Genomic DNA, 18,091 nt, shown 5'->3' on the forward strand with positions numbered 1-18,091 from the left:
ACGGCGTCTCCTTCTTTTGCCCTCCATTGTTCCAAGCATTAAGCTCTTCTCCAGTGAGTCCTTCCTTCTCATTAGGTGGCCAAAGTACTTGTGTTTCATCTTCAGGATCTGGCCTTCTAAAGAGCAGTCAGGGTTGATCTCCTCTAGGACTGACCAGTTGGATCGCCTTGCAGTCCATGGGACTCACAGGAGTCTCTTCCAGTACCAGAATTCCAAGGTCTCCATTCTTTGGCACTCAGCCTTCCTTGTGGTCCAATGTTCACAGCTGTACATTGCAACTGGGAAAACTGGGAGGGAAAGCAGTGGTGGGATTCAAATAATTTAACAACCAGTTCTCTGCCCTAATGACCAGCTGGGTAGGTGTGGCTTGGTGGTCATGTGACTGAGTGGGCATGGCCAACTCAATGTCACTCACATCGATGGGGGCTTCGCCTTAGCTGTTACAATGTAATAAGGGTTAACCAGAGAGGCAGTTTCCGTAAGCAGGGCAATAAAAATTAAGCTAGAAACAACACCAGAAGGTTTCCTTCCTGCCTTCCTTACAGGATTAGTCCTGTAAAGTGGACAAAAAACAAAATGGGATTTCTTCCAACAACCGGTTCTCCGAACTGCTTAGAAAGTTACCAACCGGTTCTCCCGAATAGGTGCGAACTGGTTGAATCCCACCACTGGGGAAAAGGGTGTTCTGTAATCAGCTCTAAATCATGACTGATCTTCCATGACCAAAGTTGGATTTCAGCTGTCTGACCTAGTCTGCATTTTAATGACTTATTCCTTTATGATCCATGAATACAGCTTACATTAGGAGTTAGTTATTTTAAATGAGATATGTGTGTTAAAAAAAAAACCCCAAACCCACCAATAATCAGAATTTTTTTATTCTGTTTTGCCGCTTCCATTCTCATTCACCAGCGGCTCAGTCATCTAGCTCATTATTGCCTTATTGAGGCTAGTGGACGAGAATGGAGAAATCATGTGGCCTGTTCACGACATTAACACCAAGCTTAGGACAACTCATCAACCCTTTTTTTTTTTTGTAAAACCAATCAAACTTTGCTGCTCCCTGCATTTAGCAATTGCCTCATTCATTAGGGATGTTCTCTCTTTTGGCAATTTTCTAACAAAATAAGGATTCCGCAGTAACAGTGTTTGGAACTAATGGAGGTTAGAAGAGCGAGGAAGGTTTTAACAACTCATATTCTGTCATTCCACATTATGCCTGGTATTCAACGATAATAATGAAGTTTCTAACTACAGCCGGGCAAGTTAATCGAATCAACCAGCTATTTTTAGTTGCCTGACTCAAAGGACTATAATTACCATTTTCTTTGTGGCATTATTTATTTAACCCTTAAAGCTCAGTGTGCTATTTGTCTACTCTAGTCCAACCTTCTCTAAATCAAAGCCTTCAGGTTTTTATGAAATACTAGCCGATAAAACTAGCGTTACCCGAGTATTTATCTATAGGGGGAAAATGTCCAGACCAAACGTAATTTCTAATGTTGGATTTTTTTCCCCCTTACCAGAGGGAGCCCCCTTGTGGAGTACTGTGAAGCCATTACCTTGGCAACTCCGCCGCGCTGCACAGTAGAAGCCATTTTACGGCAGTACAGTAAAAGGTTGTGTTGAAATTGTGATGTCTGCCCAGCGTTGGCGACTACTCGGGGGAGGGCTTTCTCTGTAGCTGCTCCGACTCTGTGGAACGATCTACCCTCAGAGAGCCGGACCCTTCTCACTCTCTCGGCCTTCCGGAAAGCCATTAAAACCTGGCTGTTCTGGCAGGCCTGGGGCTGTTGACCCTAAAATACGGTCCAGCCCCATTCAGAACGGAGTGTATGGTGTGTTGTTTTTTTAAATATATCTTTTCTTTTTCCCTGTATTTTATTTTTGATTTTATTTCTGTATTGTAAGCCGCCCGTAGTCCTACGGGATTAGGCAGCATATAAATGTTATTAAACTCTAAACTCTAAACTCTAAGTGTTACAGGAATTCTGCTTCTCTCAATTGGTGATGGAAGCTCATCTTTTGTATTTGTATTTTATTATTTGTATGCCGCCCTTCTCCGGGAGGACTCAGGGCAGAGAACAATTCAAGGGGGAAAAAAAGGGGAACATAAAAGACAAAATACAAATAATAAAAGTAGACAACAGTCGCACAACCATACATGTCAAGGTGGCGCAGTGGTTAAATGCAGCACTGCAGGCTACTGCTAGATCAGCAGGTCAGCGGTTCAAATCTCACCGGCTCAGGGTTGACTCAGCCTTCCATCCTTCCGAGGTGGGTAAAATGAGGACCCAGATTGTTGGGGGCAATATGCTGACTCTCTGTAAACCGCTTAGAGAGGCCTGAAAGGCCTATGAAGCGGTATATAAGTCTACTGCTATTGCTATGTCGAGAGGGGAGGGAACTCATCACCCCCAGGCCTGCCGGCAAAGCCAGGTTTTGACGGCTTTTCGGAAGGCCTGGAGAGAGGTGAGGGTCCGAATCCCTGCGGGGAGTTCATTCCAGAGGGCCGGAGCTGCCACAGAGAAGGCCTTCCCCCGGGTAATAGCCAGGTGGCATTGGTTGGTAGATGGCACCCGGAGGAGGCCAACCCTGTGAGATCTAAGGGGTCTGTGGGAGGTACGGAAACATCTTTCCAAAGGGAGTAGAATTGGAGTGAAATTCACATAGAATGTGGAATGTGATATTTTTTTGTACTCTTCTTGTGGTATTCTCACCAAGGAGTGCCTATGAATGCCCCGTCTTTCATGGTTTAATCATCTCTCTAGCAACTTCTTTGATTTTGACATTCTCAGACAACTCTAGATGTGCTTTTTCAAATAGCCGTCTTCTTTAGCTGCTCTTGAAAAGAGAAAAAGGTTAAATCTTTCCCCTGGAGAAATTCAGACAAAATCTTCCCCCTATTCTTTTTTCTGCCTGCAAATCTGAAAAAAGCTTTTGGCGCTCACTTCTCTTTTTTCCCTCCCCAAATTTCATTTTGCTTGCTCAAATCTCTTTCCACCACCTAACCTCTTAGGGCAGAATTGGCCAAATAAACAAATAAACAAACAAATAGAGAGCGGAAAGGGTCAATCAATGGAAGACATGAGCTACATCAATTCCACGCCACACTTCCAGAAGAGGAATGAAAACCTACCAAGCTAACGCAAGGTTAGAGTAGGTTCCTTTTTGCCCTGGATAATTTGCAATGTTACTATTTAACAATACTATGTTAAATAGTAACACTATTTTAACATGTACTATGTACAATGTACTATTTAACATTTCACATTCCTTTGAATAGGAAGGGTGTTTGGATTCAGCCTGCAATGAATTAATAGCAAAAGGTCCATTAGTCTCCAGTCATTTTTTCATAATTAGGACTGGGCTGGTTTTCTTAAAGTTATGCACTGAAGGTCTGAATGTGGAGAGCCTTCTCTGTGGCTGCTCCGACCCTCTGGAATGATCTCCCCGTGGAGATTCGAACCCTCACCACCCTCCAGGCCTTCCGCAAAGCCCTTAAAACCTGGCTGTTCCGACAGGCCTGGGGCTAAAGAGCTTTTGCCCCCCTTCTCGAGTGGTATGGTTGTTGTGTGTTTTTTAAATTTTGTATTGTTATGTTCGTCTTTTTATCCCCCTGTCTGTACCCCCTTCCCTGACTGAATTGTGAGCCACCCTGAGTCCCCTTCGGGGAAAAGGGCAGCATATAAATGTAATAAATCCAATCCAATCCAATCCAATGTGATGCAATAAACTCTACTGTCTAGGACAGGGGTGTCAAACTCAAGGCTCGTGGGCTGGATCTGGCCCGTGGGCTGGATCTAGCCCATGGGCTGCTTAAATCTGGAAATATCAAAGGACCAGCCCACGGTTCCTCTTCCAGCCAAAACAGGCCACTGTGGAGCTGTGTGTGGCCCCTACCTGGCCTGTTTTCAGCCTCCCTGGCCTCCAGTAGCATTCTGTTGGCCAAAAACGGGCCACACAGAGGCCTGTTTTGGGCTAGTGAAGTGCTTTTGGAGGAAGGGGAGGCTGAAAATGGGCCTCCTGAGGCCTCCACATGGCTCCTTTTGGCCGTTAGAGTGCTTCTGGAGGTCAGGGAGGCTAAAAATGGGCCATGCAAGGGCCTCAAGGGGCATCCACGCAGCCCATTTTTGGCTGGCAGAGTGCTGCTGGAGGCTGGGGAGAAAGAAAGACGGGAAAAACTGCATCTTGCACCTGTGTCAAACACCCACCAAGATATATCCTACCCCTGGCCACAGCCACCATGAACACACCCACGCCCAGCCACCACCACCACTCCAGCCCTCTGAGGTCAAGCATCACCTTGATGCGGCCCTCAATGAAATTGAGTTTGACACCCCCTGGTCTAGGATATGTAGAAATGGGTAGGTGGGATGTGGCAAAACAAATAAAAGCACATTGTAATCAGATGTGTGTGTGTGTGTGTGTGTGTGTGTGTGTGTGTGTATGTATGTATCTACCGAACCGGTTAGAAGAGGTTCCACCAGTGGACCCGGAAAGCAGGCCATACCTACAGAAGAGGTTCCAAATTTTTTTGAAACCCACCACTGACACACACACACACACACACAGAGAGAGAGAGAGAGAGAGAGAGAGAGAGAGAGAGAGAGAAAGAGAAAGAGAAAGAGAAAGAGAGGAAGAAAGAAAGAAATAAAAAAGAAAAAAGAAAAAAGAAATAAAAAGTGAGAGAGAAATGAAAGAAAAAAGGAAAAAGGGACAGAGAGACAAAAGGAAGGAAAGAGAGAGAGAGAGAGAGAACACATGGCCGGCAAGCCACTCCCACCAGGTCACATGGCCGGCAAGCCACTCCCACAAAGGAGGCCACACCCAGAGTAGGTTGTGCAAAGGATTGGCAAATTGCGCAAAGGATTGGCAAAAAAAAACACCTTTGGAATGCATTCAGAAAAGTTAGAAAGTGGGTTGAATATTCATCAGCCTTTCGTGCTGATGGAGAGACAGGATTAAGTGAATGAAAAGTGGGAAAAACAAGACGTTGAGTGAAATTGAACTTGATAGGTTGAGCTCCAGGGAACATAGTGGTGGAGAAACAAGACTTGTTATAAGATAGATGGCACTGGTAAAGCAACATTTCTAAGAACAGCCCTGTTGGATCTGATTAAACACCCATCTAGTTCAGCTAGTAGTCTATCTGATGTCGCCGAGAAGCCCAAATTAGACATCAGGGTTGAAGTATCCTTGGTTTGCTCTCTCTTGGCATCTGCTAGTTCAAAGGGAAAGAAAAAGTTAAGACAAAATACCTGGTGACTGAAAGAATGAAAGGACCCAACCTTTTAAACTAATGCCCTACAGGGTGTTCTTTGAGATTGGTTGCTTTCTTGCAGACGTTTCATTACCAAGCTAGGAAACGTCATCAGTGCACTGCCTAGTTGGGTCATGAACCATCTGCAAGAAAACCACCAAGCTCAGAGAGTGCCAAGGACCCCACAATTCAATCCTGAGCTACAAATTCTCTTCTGTTGATATGAACATCCTTCATTGTACAAAAGCATGCTTACCTACGCATATCCTTCTTAAATCATAGCATGTGGTCCATGTTCATCACTGTGAAGCAATTTGGGAGGTTCGGTTTTGACGTGGTACTAAAAAGCAATCTTTTAAGCCATTTTCTCTGTGCTTTTGGACCACCTGATGGACTTTTGCACTGCCCATCACTGAAGTTAAAACTACCATATTTTTTTGGAGTATAAGACGCTCCGAAGTATAAGACACATCTGGCTTTTGGGGAGGAAAACAAGGGGAAAATATCTGCCTCTTCCTCCTAGCAATTTGCCTCCTTGCAACACTACAGACAAGAAACACTGTAGTGTTACATTTTAGACTATACTTGTACAAATGCTGTTAAAATTGATGTGACTTTCTGGAAGTATAGTTATTCTCTGCTATTTAAAAGAAGATACAAAAGCACTGGGCCTCTTCAGATCAAGCATTTATTTCAAAAAGCTTCTTCATTTTGTTAAGCTATCTAGAACAATAATAAAGCAGTCTTTAAAAAATAAGTCTAATAATTTGAACATTCTACAGGCATTTATACTTATTGACTTACCGCCTTGCAGCAAACAGCCTGATTAGCACAAGAAAAAAAAAAATCTGCCTCTGGCTCCCAGCAATTTGCCTGGTGGAGCAAACAGCAAGTTTCACTTTCAATTTCAACATGGGCCTCCTGATCAGCAGCTGTTTCAGGCCACAGGGATTGCTATATCCTATTAAAGCAGACGTAAAGTGAGATTTGGACTTTAAGTGTGAAACCTACTGGGTCAGGCTGGACAACCTCTTAGAGCCCCTTTACTTCTATATTAAAGCCACATAGGCAGAGTTGCAGCTTGCAGCTTGCAAAAGAACAGGAAGCAAGTGCCTAACCACAAGATGTCCCTATGTCAAAACCTATGTCAAAAGTCCAAGGTTCAATTAAAGTTCGTTAATGACACGTACTCCATAAACCCCATCTCCTTATAAGGCTTTCTCCTCAAGGTAACCACTAAGAAATGTGTTAAGTATTTCCGGGTTGCAATGCTTTTGAGAATGTATAAGAACGCGTGCTTTGATAATGAAGGTTGTTCAGAACTTGCAATGCTAAGACATGGGCTAGCTTTCTGAACCTGGCTGTCAAATAAACTTTTCCTGTATCCTGAGAAGTCTAAAGCCTGTCATTTTCTGCAACACTATTGCAGCCTCTGCGAGCCCCATTTTCCCCGTTTTCTGCAAGGAGGTAAATTGCTGGGAGGTAAAGGCCAAAGGTTTGGGGCCGGTGGGTGGGTGTGGCTACATTTGGTGTATAAGATGCACCCAAATTTTCACCTTCTTTTAGGGAGGAGAAATGTGCGCCTTATGCTCTGAAAAATATGGTAGCTACCAAATGCTCCTTTCCCCCACCATTCCTCTTACAGAAGATGCTCTGGTTTAACCCCATTGTCTCTTTTCAGAATCTTCTCCTGATTTCCAGGATGATGTTTGCAATGTCTTGAAAATGGAGGTGTGGGGGGAAAACCCAACATATTTAGGAGAGTAAAATACAGTCTCAAAAGATTGAGATTGGGGAAAGCCATGTGGCATTTTTAAAACACCCTTTTTAATGTGCATTTTGAAGGACTTTCCATGGCTTCGTGCATTCATTCCTGAGAATAGCAGGCACTCACATTTACAACAAGCACTATAAACCCTATGGTGCCAGCTGAAAAGGAGTGGGCAGCGGCCCTTCTCATGCCCTCATTTCAAAAGTCATTTACAAGGCTCTATTCAGCCAACTGGCAAGAGTGATTGGCCTCTTCCACCATTTGATAGTCCACTTGGTACGAGAAGAACAGCAAGAGGTGCAATTAGATGAACTTAGGCTTTCAGAGAACTTAGGAAGCCTTGCAACAGGAAAGTTACCTATTTCTTCTATTCTGAAGTCAGCGTTAGCATGTCCTTAGAAGGCTAGGACTACAATGGCTTCATTGCAGTGAATCAGGCAGTTAACATTTTGCACTGTTGAAAATATAAACAGGTGAAGGAAATAGGGATTGTTTTTAAAGAAAAGGGACAAAAGATGGATTTTTGGCACAAATTCTACCAGTCACTGGCTTCAGATCAGGGGTGAAATTCAGCAGGCTCTGACTGGTTCTGGAGAACCGGTAGCGGAAATTTTGAGAGGTTTGGAGAACCGGCAAATACCACCTCTGGCTGGCCTCGCCCCCATCTATTCTCTGCCTCCCGAGTCCCAGCTGATCAGGAGGGAATGGGGATTTTGCAGTAACCTTCCCCCAGGAGTGGGGAGGGAATGGGGATTTGCAGAATTTTTCCCCTGCCACATCCACCAACCCACAGTCACAGAACTGGTAGTAAAAAAAGGGCTGAATTTCACCACTGCTTCAGATCTACCCATTCTTGTCCTCCCATTCTTGCCCTGTGAAGGCCACCTCCACAAATTGGCAGAGAGAGAGAGAAGTGTTAGCAATCTCCCCATCCCCCAAAACAGCTCACAAAACTTTTTAGGTTTTTATTTGCATGGTGCATAGAAGAATTGTTCAGTCAATTCCTGGAGGCATCAAGCATTACTCCTCCATGTGTTCCCCTTCAGAGGTCTACCTCATGTATGTTGAAAGGCAGTGAACTCTAAGTAATCTTCTTGAAAATGCACATTTGTATACTTAAGGCCAATTCCAGCGCACTTAGTTACTGTTTCTAGGGCACTGAGCACCTTTGGTTTAAAAATGGTGGGACTTAAAGGTTAGACTACATATTTCATTAAGCCCATTCATTCTCTTCCCTCTACAGTTGGCACTGCTAAATACCCCCCCCCCCTTTTTTGAGATTAAGTCTTACTAAGCCAATTGGGACTTATTTCTTAGTAAATACACACAAGATTAGCTTCATTGCTTTTGGTCTGTGCGCGTCTCTTGGAAGGGAGCATGGCTAAACAAAACAACACTTACTCCTGGCTAAATGCGCCTGGATTCCGGATGGAAACCAACCTCAAGCATGAAAGCAGACAGATGCCCTCCCGTTTCCCCCACTGTGGTCCTTTCTGCCATTCAGAACTGGATAATGTAATGTTGTGTTTTTCTGCTGTCACCTAGAAACATATGTTCATTATGTTCTGGGCCACCAGCCTAAACTTTAAAGTATTTAAAACAGAACACAAAGGGCTGCTTAAGAGATGCCTATTGCTTTGCTGTTACCAAGACACATTCATAACCGGAGCTCAGGAAGAAGTAATTATGGTTAATGCTGGTGGGCCTAAGAACAGCTGCATGTGGCTCCCTCCCCGTTTTGCCAGAACAGATTTCCCCTCCCTCTATCCCGTCTTTATTAGTGTCATACTAAGAAAGGGCAGGGTGAAAACAATAAGAGACACAGACAAACAGAGTTCGCGGGCAGCAACTGCACTGCTTAGAACAGCTGGTGCATAGAACAAGCTTCATAGGCTTTGGGAGAGAGAGAGAGAGAAAAAAAGAATTGGATAAACAAGCAAACCAGTTAATGCAATTCCTGATACAGGTGGGAAGTTCAGGGAAACAGGTGTAAATCATTTTGCTGTGGGTTGAGAAATAGTTTCTGATTCTGCTTTATTATATACTAGCTAACCTTGCATTGCCTGCCTATTAATTTATCCTAATCCTGTATTAGACAAGGAAAAGCCCTGATTTTGTTGAAAATGTCCCCGACCAATATAATTTCTAATGTTGCAATTTTGCCCTTACCAGAGGGAGCCCCCTGGTGGAGTACTGTGAAGGCATTGCCATAGCAACTCCACTGCCTTGTACAGTAGAAGCCGTTTTATGGCAGTATGGAAGAAGCCGTTTTAAGGCACCAACAGGACCATAGCTGAGCCCAAAATTGAAAAGACAAGCAAAATCATTGACATCGGTCACTTTTGCTCTGAACCTTCCCACCACTGTATTCTTCTCCACCATTTTTAGCTATTAAATTGGCTGTTGGAGGGGGAAATGAACATTCACTTAGGATCTAGGCTGGATTTTGAACAAAAAGAAGGGCAGGACAGGGATTTTTGAAGAATGGATCAAGAAGTATGAAGAAAGTATAATATTAAATGTCTACAACAAAACAACAAAACTCAGAAAGTACCAAGGACTCAGCCTTATGTATTTAACCTGAACTATAAATATCTCTTCTATTTTACTGTTGTGTTTTACATTCTGCAAATTGTTTTATTCTATGACACATTGGGCACAACTGGGAAAAGACGAATCTGAAAGCTTCCAGGTTTCCCCACCCAAAAGAAAGTTTCAAGTCCCTGCCCAGCACCCACAGGTCCATCAATGATCCAATTCAGACACCATCCAACACAGGGGATGCCTCCCGGTCAACTCATCGCAGCTGCAGGGCTAGATGACCTTGAGTTTCTGAGAAAGAATGTTATTATGGCAAGAGATCACCCACACTCTGCATAATCCCCAATCCCATGTTCCCACAGTAGAAATGTGGCAGGGCCTGAAGTTACCTTGTTTGGGTAATGAACCTCTGCAAGAAAACAACTAAGCTCAGAAACGGAGATGCGTTTGAATCAGTGGTGGGATTCAGACGCGTTCGCACCTACTCGGGAGAGCCGGTTTGTTAACTTTCTAAGCAGTTGGGAGAACCAGTTGTTGGAAGAAATCTCGGTTTGTTTTTTTCCCCACTTTACACGGCTAATGCTGTAAGGAAGACAGGTATTGGACTGGGTACTTGAGAGACCGCCTGCTGCCAATTACCTCCAATAGACCGATTAGATCCCACAGATAGGCCTCCTCCGAATTCCATCCGCCGGCCAATGCCAACTGGCGACTACCCGGAGGGAGCCTTCTTGTGGCTGCTCCGACCATCTGGAACGAGCTCCCCGTGGAGATTCGAACCCTCACCACCTTCCAGGCTTTCCGCAAAGCCTTAAAACCTGGCTGTCCGACAGGCCTGGGGCCTAAAGAGCTTTTGCCCCCCCCCCCCCCGAATGGTCAGGTTGTTGTGTGCTTTAAATTGTGTATTGTTCTGTTCGTCTTTTTTTATCCCTTATCTGTACCCCCCCCCTGACTTGGATTGTGAGCCGCCCTGAGTCCCCTCCGGGGAAAAGGGCAGCATATAAATGCAATAAATTCAATTCAATTCAATTCAAGGAAACATTCTGGTGTTGTTCTAGCCTAATCTTTATTGCCCTGCTACAGAAACTGCCTCTCCAGTTAACCTTTATTACATTGTAACAGCTAAAGCAAAGCGCCCATCGACATGAGTGATGTTGAGTTGGCCACGCCCACCCAGTCACATGACCACCAAGCCCTGCCTACCCAGCTGGTCATTAGGGCAGAGAACGGTTTATTAAATTCTTTGAATCCCACCACTGGTTTGAATATATCACATTTCTCCAAAACTAACTATGGTGCCTTCCCCACCCCTTTCTTATTTATTGTAGTTACGTATACTGCTGGGAAGAAGAACACTATATTTATTAATACCAAGTATTCTTCTTTGCTTGCGGTATTTGCAGTCCTAATCCCCTCCAGATCATTTTGCAAAGTTTTGGATTGTATGCCGTTTTTTTCCCCCCTGTTGGGCAGAAAAATATCTATCAAGCCAAAGAATCCCCTGACAAAGAGAAGGATAAGGCAGTGATTCGCTGGGCGTGCTTGTGATTTTTATTCACATCATAGAATTGGAGGAACAAAAGAACTGCTGGAAACCCAAAGATTTTGTCGCATCCCCGTTGCCAAATAAGGTCAGCATTTCAGGCTAAGAAAATGAAAAAAAAAGAAAAGAAAAAGAAAAGAATGGCCCCGTAGATTGTTGTTAGTGCTTTACGGAACACCAGATTTCTCGCTACTACAATAAAGTAGTGGTGCAGAAGGAAGCCAGCTCTAACACGTGTGTGCACGTGGTTTGTTGTGTGGGTTGCTCTTTCATATTTTTTCCCACTTCCACAGCCAAGACTTAGGAAAACAGTCTGTATTTACTGTACAACTGGCGGTTAGATTCAATTCAATTAGGCTGATTTATAATATTTGGAAGCCGCCGAGGAAATGTCTGAATCCAGGTTTTTCACTCGTGGCGAGGTTGCTTCATTTCAGGGAAGAAACACTGGAGATTTAGCGTTAACAGATAATGGGATTTAAAAATAGGCATTCGAAGCACTTTGTTCTAATCCCTTCAGGTGTGAGTTAAAAACTAATCAGGGAGAAGCCTTGCCAAGTTTCCCCAATTGCTGGCAAGGCAAGCCAGAGAAAATAAGACACCTGTATTTCTTTTTGGTGTTCTCGGTTCAGTCTGCTTCTTTAAAACGATGGCGTCTGATGTGAGAAGAACAACCAGTTACAAAATCAGCCAGCTTCCCACCTGCACAAAATTATTTGAAAACGGGGGGCCCAAACCGTGCCTGTTTCCAACTAATAGCATGTTCATTGAAGAGGCCTTCAGCAAAAACTTTTTCTGACCTGGGCTTCCCGATAAAGCTAAATCACACGCTTAGTCCCCCAAAAACCTTCTTTTATTTAAATGGCTGTGAATTGGGTCATTCACAGCCTGTAATAGTTAGCAATAGTTAGACTTATATACCGCTTCATAAGTGGTTTACAGAGTCAGCATATCGCCCCCACAGTCTGGGTCCTCATTTTTACCCACCTCGGAGGATGGAAGGCCTGAGTCAACCTTGAGCCTGGTGGGATTTGAACAGCCGAACTGCTGAACTGCAGTCAGCTGAGGTAGCCTGCAGTGCTGCATTTAACCACTGCGCCACCTCGGCTCTTTTAATGATTCACAAACAGTCTGTGAAGAGTCCGGCAGATGTCTGCCACAGTCTTTCAGAGTAACGCTGATAAGCACCCACCTTTGTCTCCCTTCAAACGCTGCCAGAGACCTAATTGTCAATTAGTTCTGCAAGGCCAAATGGAGCACAGAGTCAAATGGAGCTTCTCGGGGTTTGAACCAACCACAATGAACTAATTGCTTCCTGCAAAAGCTCACGTCCGTTTGCTCCTCTTCTATGTCTTATGGGAGGGGCCAATCACTTCCAATCCTTACTCCCGAGTTGCCCCTTTTGTCTTCATTGTTCTTACCTTCTGGCAGCTCTGCGCCAGAGGTGGGTTCCTACCAGTTCGGACCTATTTGGTAGAACCGGTTCGTCAAATCTACCGAACCGGTTGGAAGAGGTTCCACCAGTGGACCCGGAAAGCAGGCCACACCTACAGAAGAGGTTCCAAAATTTTTTGAAACCCACCACTGGTCCTTGGATATGATTATTCTACACTATCATGCTCCTATTTATAAAACTCAGTGCCTCTGTGAAAGGTAAGGATGACTACTGCGTTTGTGGTGCAATCAGAACATGCGTGTGTTGAAGTTGTTTTAACGCAAACCAAAGATGCCTTTTAAAAAACAAGTTTACATCCTATTCTTCTGCATGCCAGTGCTGTGTGTGAGGTAATTTAAGGTGGTTCTGACAAGTGTCGTCGGCATCTTCATATCCGGTCACATGGGTGGACAAGCCACTCCCATCCGGTCACATGGGTGGCAAGCCACTCCCACAAGGAGGCCACACCACAGAGTAGGTTTGAACAATTTTTGAAACCCACCACTGCTTCTGCGCAATGCGCACATGGGAGCAGGCTACACTGTTCTTCTGCCTTGCTGATGTCAGGCTCCGGAGGCAGCACGTCACTACCAGATGGTCTTGGCCCCCCTCTCTGCCTCCCACACAGAGCCCTCATCAGAACCTTCCCCAGCCTCCAGGACTGGCCCATGCTCCGCCCCAACCTCCTCACTATCCAACTGCTGCCAGTTAAGCAGGCTGATGGTGGACCACAACAAAACTTCTCTCTTTTTAAGTTTAGAGCAACTAGCATTCCATCTCTTTAAGAAGATCCTCCTGTGCTTTAGGACAGTGATGGGCAACCAGAACTGCTTAAGTCTTCTTTCAATGGGTCTTCAGAAAACTCAAATTAGTCTTCCATTTCTCCACTTTGAGGTGATGTAGAAAGTTAGCACCTACCCTTCTCCTAGAATAATGAAACGTTTTAGGAAATATTTTAAAAGGCAGAATATTATACCTCCCTGGGTGAGAAAAGGAGGCACATGGTCTTGGAAAGCAGCCCCCACCTTGGTTAAGATCCCTAGAAAGACTGGTCCCACTTATCTACAAGACAAAAGACCTTCAGCTCCAGGGTGATAGGATTAGCCCTCACTCGCGATCCAAGCCAGGACAAAGCCATTAAGCCCACCATAGGACTTGCCCAACACCCTTTCAGAATACAAGCCTCTTCATTGCATCATCACCCTCCAGGCTTCAACCAAACTTGACTCAAACAAATATGACCCTTTGGAGTCTGATTACAGCCAATAGGATACATTCTTGTACAGGAACAGGAAGTTCAAGGGCAAGGTCCAAGAAAAGGTATAAATAACCCTCACTCTCAATCATGTGTTCAGCTGCCCAGGACGTCAAACCCATGTAGTCCTGTTCATCAATAAATCATCTTCCAATGGTTTCTATACATGGGCAACGGTAATTAGAAAAAGACTGGTCCAGAAACATTTTCTGAGGATCATAACAGAGGATCAGTTGGAAGCAGTGTTAAGATGGGCAATTTGACCACTCGTGAAAAGAGAATTTTAGCAGGGTATGGTGCTTCTGCATTCACTGGGCACTAACAAAATGAATTCAATTGTGAAAAAGTAAGATTCTACATTTAGGCAAGAAAAACAAAATGCACAGGTACAGTATAGGTGGTACTTTGCTCAATAGTAGTAACTGTGAGAGAGATCTTGGAGTCCTAATGCACAATCATTTAAATAGGAGCCAGCCGTGTGCAGCAGCTGCCAAAAAAGCCAACACAGTTCTAGGCTGCATAAACAGAGGGATAGAATCAAGATCACGTGAAGGGTTAATACCGCTTTATAATGCCTTGGTAAGGCCACACTTGGAATACTGCATTCAGTTCTGGTCGCCACGATGTAGAAAAGATGTGGAGACTCTAAAAAGGTGCAGAGAAGAGCAATAAAGATGATTAGGGGACTGAAGACTAAAACATACGAAGAATGGTTGCAGGAACTGGGTATGTCTAGTTTAATAAAAAGAAGGACTAGGGGAGACGTGATAGCAGTGTTCTGATATCTCAGGGGTTGCCACAAAGAAGAGGGAGTCAAACTATTCTCCAAACTATGAGTGAAGAACAAGAAGTAATGAGTGGAAACTAATCAAGGAGAGAAGCAACTTAGAACTGAAGAGAAATTTCCTGACAGTGAGAACAATAATCAGTGGAACAACTGCCTCCAGAAGTGTGAATGCCCCAACACTGGAAGTCTTTAAGAAGATGTTGGATAGCCATTTGTCTGAAATGGTATAGAGTTTCCTGCCTAGGCTGGGGGTTGGACTAGAAGACCTCCAAGGTCCCTTCCAACTTTGCTATTGTATTGTATTATTGCAAAGGAAATTAGGAATCTCTCCCAATAGTCCGATATGGATTCCCACCAATCCGCAGGGTGTGAACATGGTCCTGCCCCTGCCGTTCTGAGAAACAGACAAGAAGAGGTTTCTCAGGATCATTTTCTGGAGTTGCAATCCACAGGGCTTCTCCCCCACCCCTGCATCCCCCAAGAGGTGAGGATTTTCCAGACACCTGAGGCACCAGGCAACAGCTATAAATCAGGAGAACGGTTATACAAAAAGACAAGGCAAGAAATAGAATACCTGGGGATACATAGAAAGGAAAAAGGGCAGAATTTATCAAATCCAACCCTCCCTTCTTCCGCTGAATAATGGCAGATACACAGATCTGACAGTAATTCTGATTCCACCCATGTGTGTGATGATGGTGCCATCCAGATTGTGGTCCTCAGGCCTCTCAAAACGTTTCCCAGAGTCTTGTCCCATTCTCCATGTCATGGCGAAGCTTTGTAGACTACTTGAACAGAAGGTTATTTAATTTCTCTCCGTGGGGATGCAACAGAGAAGAAAGATTTAGAGATTAAGCTACATTCTCACAGTTCCTAATACCATAATCTGAGATGGTTCGGGCTTTAAAAAACTGCAGCAATATGGGCTGAGAGCAAAGGGATTCTTTTCATCCCATGTATGCCTTGATCTGTCAGCTCATGGTTTCTCAAAATTTCAAGAGCACCTCTTGCTTCCAAGGAGCCATTCAGTGCAGAGGTATATGGAACAGCCTGACTGATTATTTTTTAGATTCACTCCTAGTTGGGGAAAAAGCACCCAGGATCATAGAATGATAGGGCTGGAAGGGACCATGGAGGTCTTCTAACTCAACTTCCTGCCCAAGGCAGAAGTCCTTGTAAAATCCCAGACAAATGGTTGTCCTCTTTCTTCTTAAAAACCTCCAGGGATGGAGGACCCACATCTCCAGGAGGTAAGCTGTTCCATTGATGAATTGTTCTCACTGTCAAGAAATTCCTTCTTATTTCCAGGTGGGATTTGCCTCTGATGAACTTTCACCTATTGCTTCCTGCTTTTTGCTATCTTGGTTATATTAGAGTTTGATGGTTCCAGCTATGAATTTAAGCAGTTCTATATAGTTTGGCCAACTTTTCTCAAATGGAATTTACATATGTGTGCCAGTCCTTCAATTCACCTATTTTAACATTGGATTCCTTCCTTCCGTCTGTCCTTCTTTCCTTCCGTCCTTCCTTCCTTCCTTCCTCCTTCCTTCCTTTCCTTCCTTTCCTTCTTTCCTTTCCTCTCCTTCCTTCCTTCCTTCTTCTTTCCTCCTCCTTCCTTCCTCCTTCCTTCTTTCTTTCCTTCTTTCATTCCTTCCTTCCTTTCTCTTTCTTTCTCTTCTTTCTCTCTCTCTTCTCTTCTTTCTTCTTCTTTCTTTCTTCTTCTTTCTTTCTTTCTTTCTTTCTTTCTTACCTCCTTCCTTCTTTCCTCCCTCCCTCCCTCCTTCCCTCCATCCCTTCCTTTTTTCTTTCTTTCTTTGTTTCCTTCCTTCCTTCCTTCCTCCCTCCCTCCCTCCCTCCCTCCCCTTCTAATCCTAGCCTAAATCTTTCTTTATTCATGATAAAGCAGAAGGATTGAAACAGTGCAAGAGTTAAAAGCACTCTAACTGGCTTACCCGAAGCTACATCTTAACAAGTTTACACAAAATCAGAGTCCAATTATATATCCTGTTTGTTATCAACTACAATGAGAAGATAAAGAAAAAGATAGCCCGGAGGATGGGGTTGCATATGCTTCCATGGTTGGTGGTAAGAAACATCGATTACACTTGAATTTATTTCTAAATTTAAAGGGAAAACTTGGTGTTTTCTCGATCTGCCTATGAATTAATAGTGGGCTTCCGCAGGCAGGCTTTGCTTAAGCCATTTGCTTCTTTTCTTTAAATTAGCCACAGTGCTGTTCAATAGGCTGATACAATAAATGCTATCAAACGTCTGTTGCAATTAACTTCATCTTTTTGTTTTTTGCTTGTTTGTTTGTGTGTGAGGGACAAATAGGAGTTGAGGGAAAACATAGTATCTAGCAGTAATGATGGAAAATTATAGCTCATATGAGCATTATCTCTTTCCAAGAAAACGACTGGAACTCCTTCGAGTTCTTGGTGATTTATCCTGTAGATCAGGGGTGTCAAACTGGGTCAGCATTGTAGTTCTCGGTGGGCCAGCTGTGGGGGAGAGATGGGATGGATGCTTCCTCCAGCACCCTGGTGCCAAAACAGGGAATGGGGGGGGGGCATGCACAGCCCCCGCATCCCATCTTTGGCCTGGACAACCACCTGCAGCACTTTGCCAGCCAAAATGGAACACGGGAGGGCATGTGTGGCCCCCCCCATGCCCAATTTTGGCTGGCAGAGTACTGCAGTAGGCCGTCCAGGATGAAAATGGGGTACGAGGGATGCCCGCGTACCTCCCCCGCACCCTGTTTTGGCTGCCATAGGCCACCATAGGCCTGTCCTTTGCTATTTTCTGGCCAGCCCTGCAGGTCAGATTTAAGCACCCCACGGGACAAATCTGGCCCGCGGGCCTTGAGTTTGACACCTTGCTGTAGATTTTACATGAAGTTCTTCATGTTAGCGCAAACCATTTTCTTCCATCTGTCCTGTTACTGTTTATTCTTCATGTAAACCTATCAATCAGAATTCTAACAACCTCAGATCCAGATGGTTTCAAAGCCTGGGTGGCACAGTGGTTAGAGTGCAGTGCTGCCAGCTACTTCTACTGGCTGCCAGCTTCCTGCAATTTGGCAGTTCAAATCCCACCAGGCTCAAGGTTGACACTTAAACCTCCATCCTTCCAAGGTGGGTAAAATGAGGACCCAGATTGTTGGGGGCAAGAGGCTGAGTCTGTAAACACCTTAGAGGGGGCTGTAAAGCACTGTATTGCATTGGCATCCATCAGTCTCAAAATACTATAGTATTGTGCTCTGGAAAGAGATAAAGTTGGAGTGTCCTCTCCAGAGCACGAGGCCTGAGTAGATTAAAATGAAGTTTAGACTGTTACCCAAGCAACAGATCCCTCCCCTCTCCATGTCGCTGAAATAGTCCAATGGAATGGCAGAGCCAATACGATTGGTTCCAGCTACGTCGCAGGAGTTACCAGAATATGGTTGTTCATAGTCACGAACTGCCTCCGGGACTCTGGCTCCGGATTTTGCTTCGAG

This window comes from Thamnophis elegans, chromosome 12 (genome assembly GCF_009769535.1).
Source record: "Thamnophis elegans isolate rThaEle1 chromosome 12, rThaEle1.pri, whole genome shotgun sequence".
Classification (NCBI taxonomy): Eukaryota; Metazoa; Chordata; class Lepidosauria; order Squamata; family Colubridae; genus Thamnophis; species Thamnophis elegans.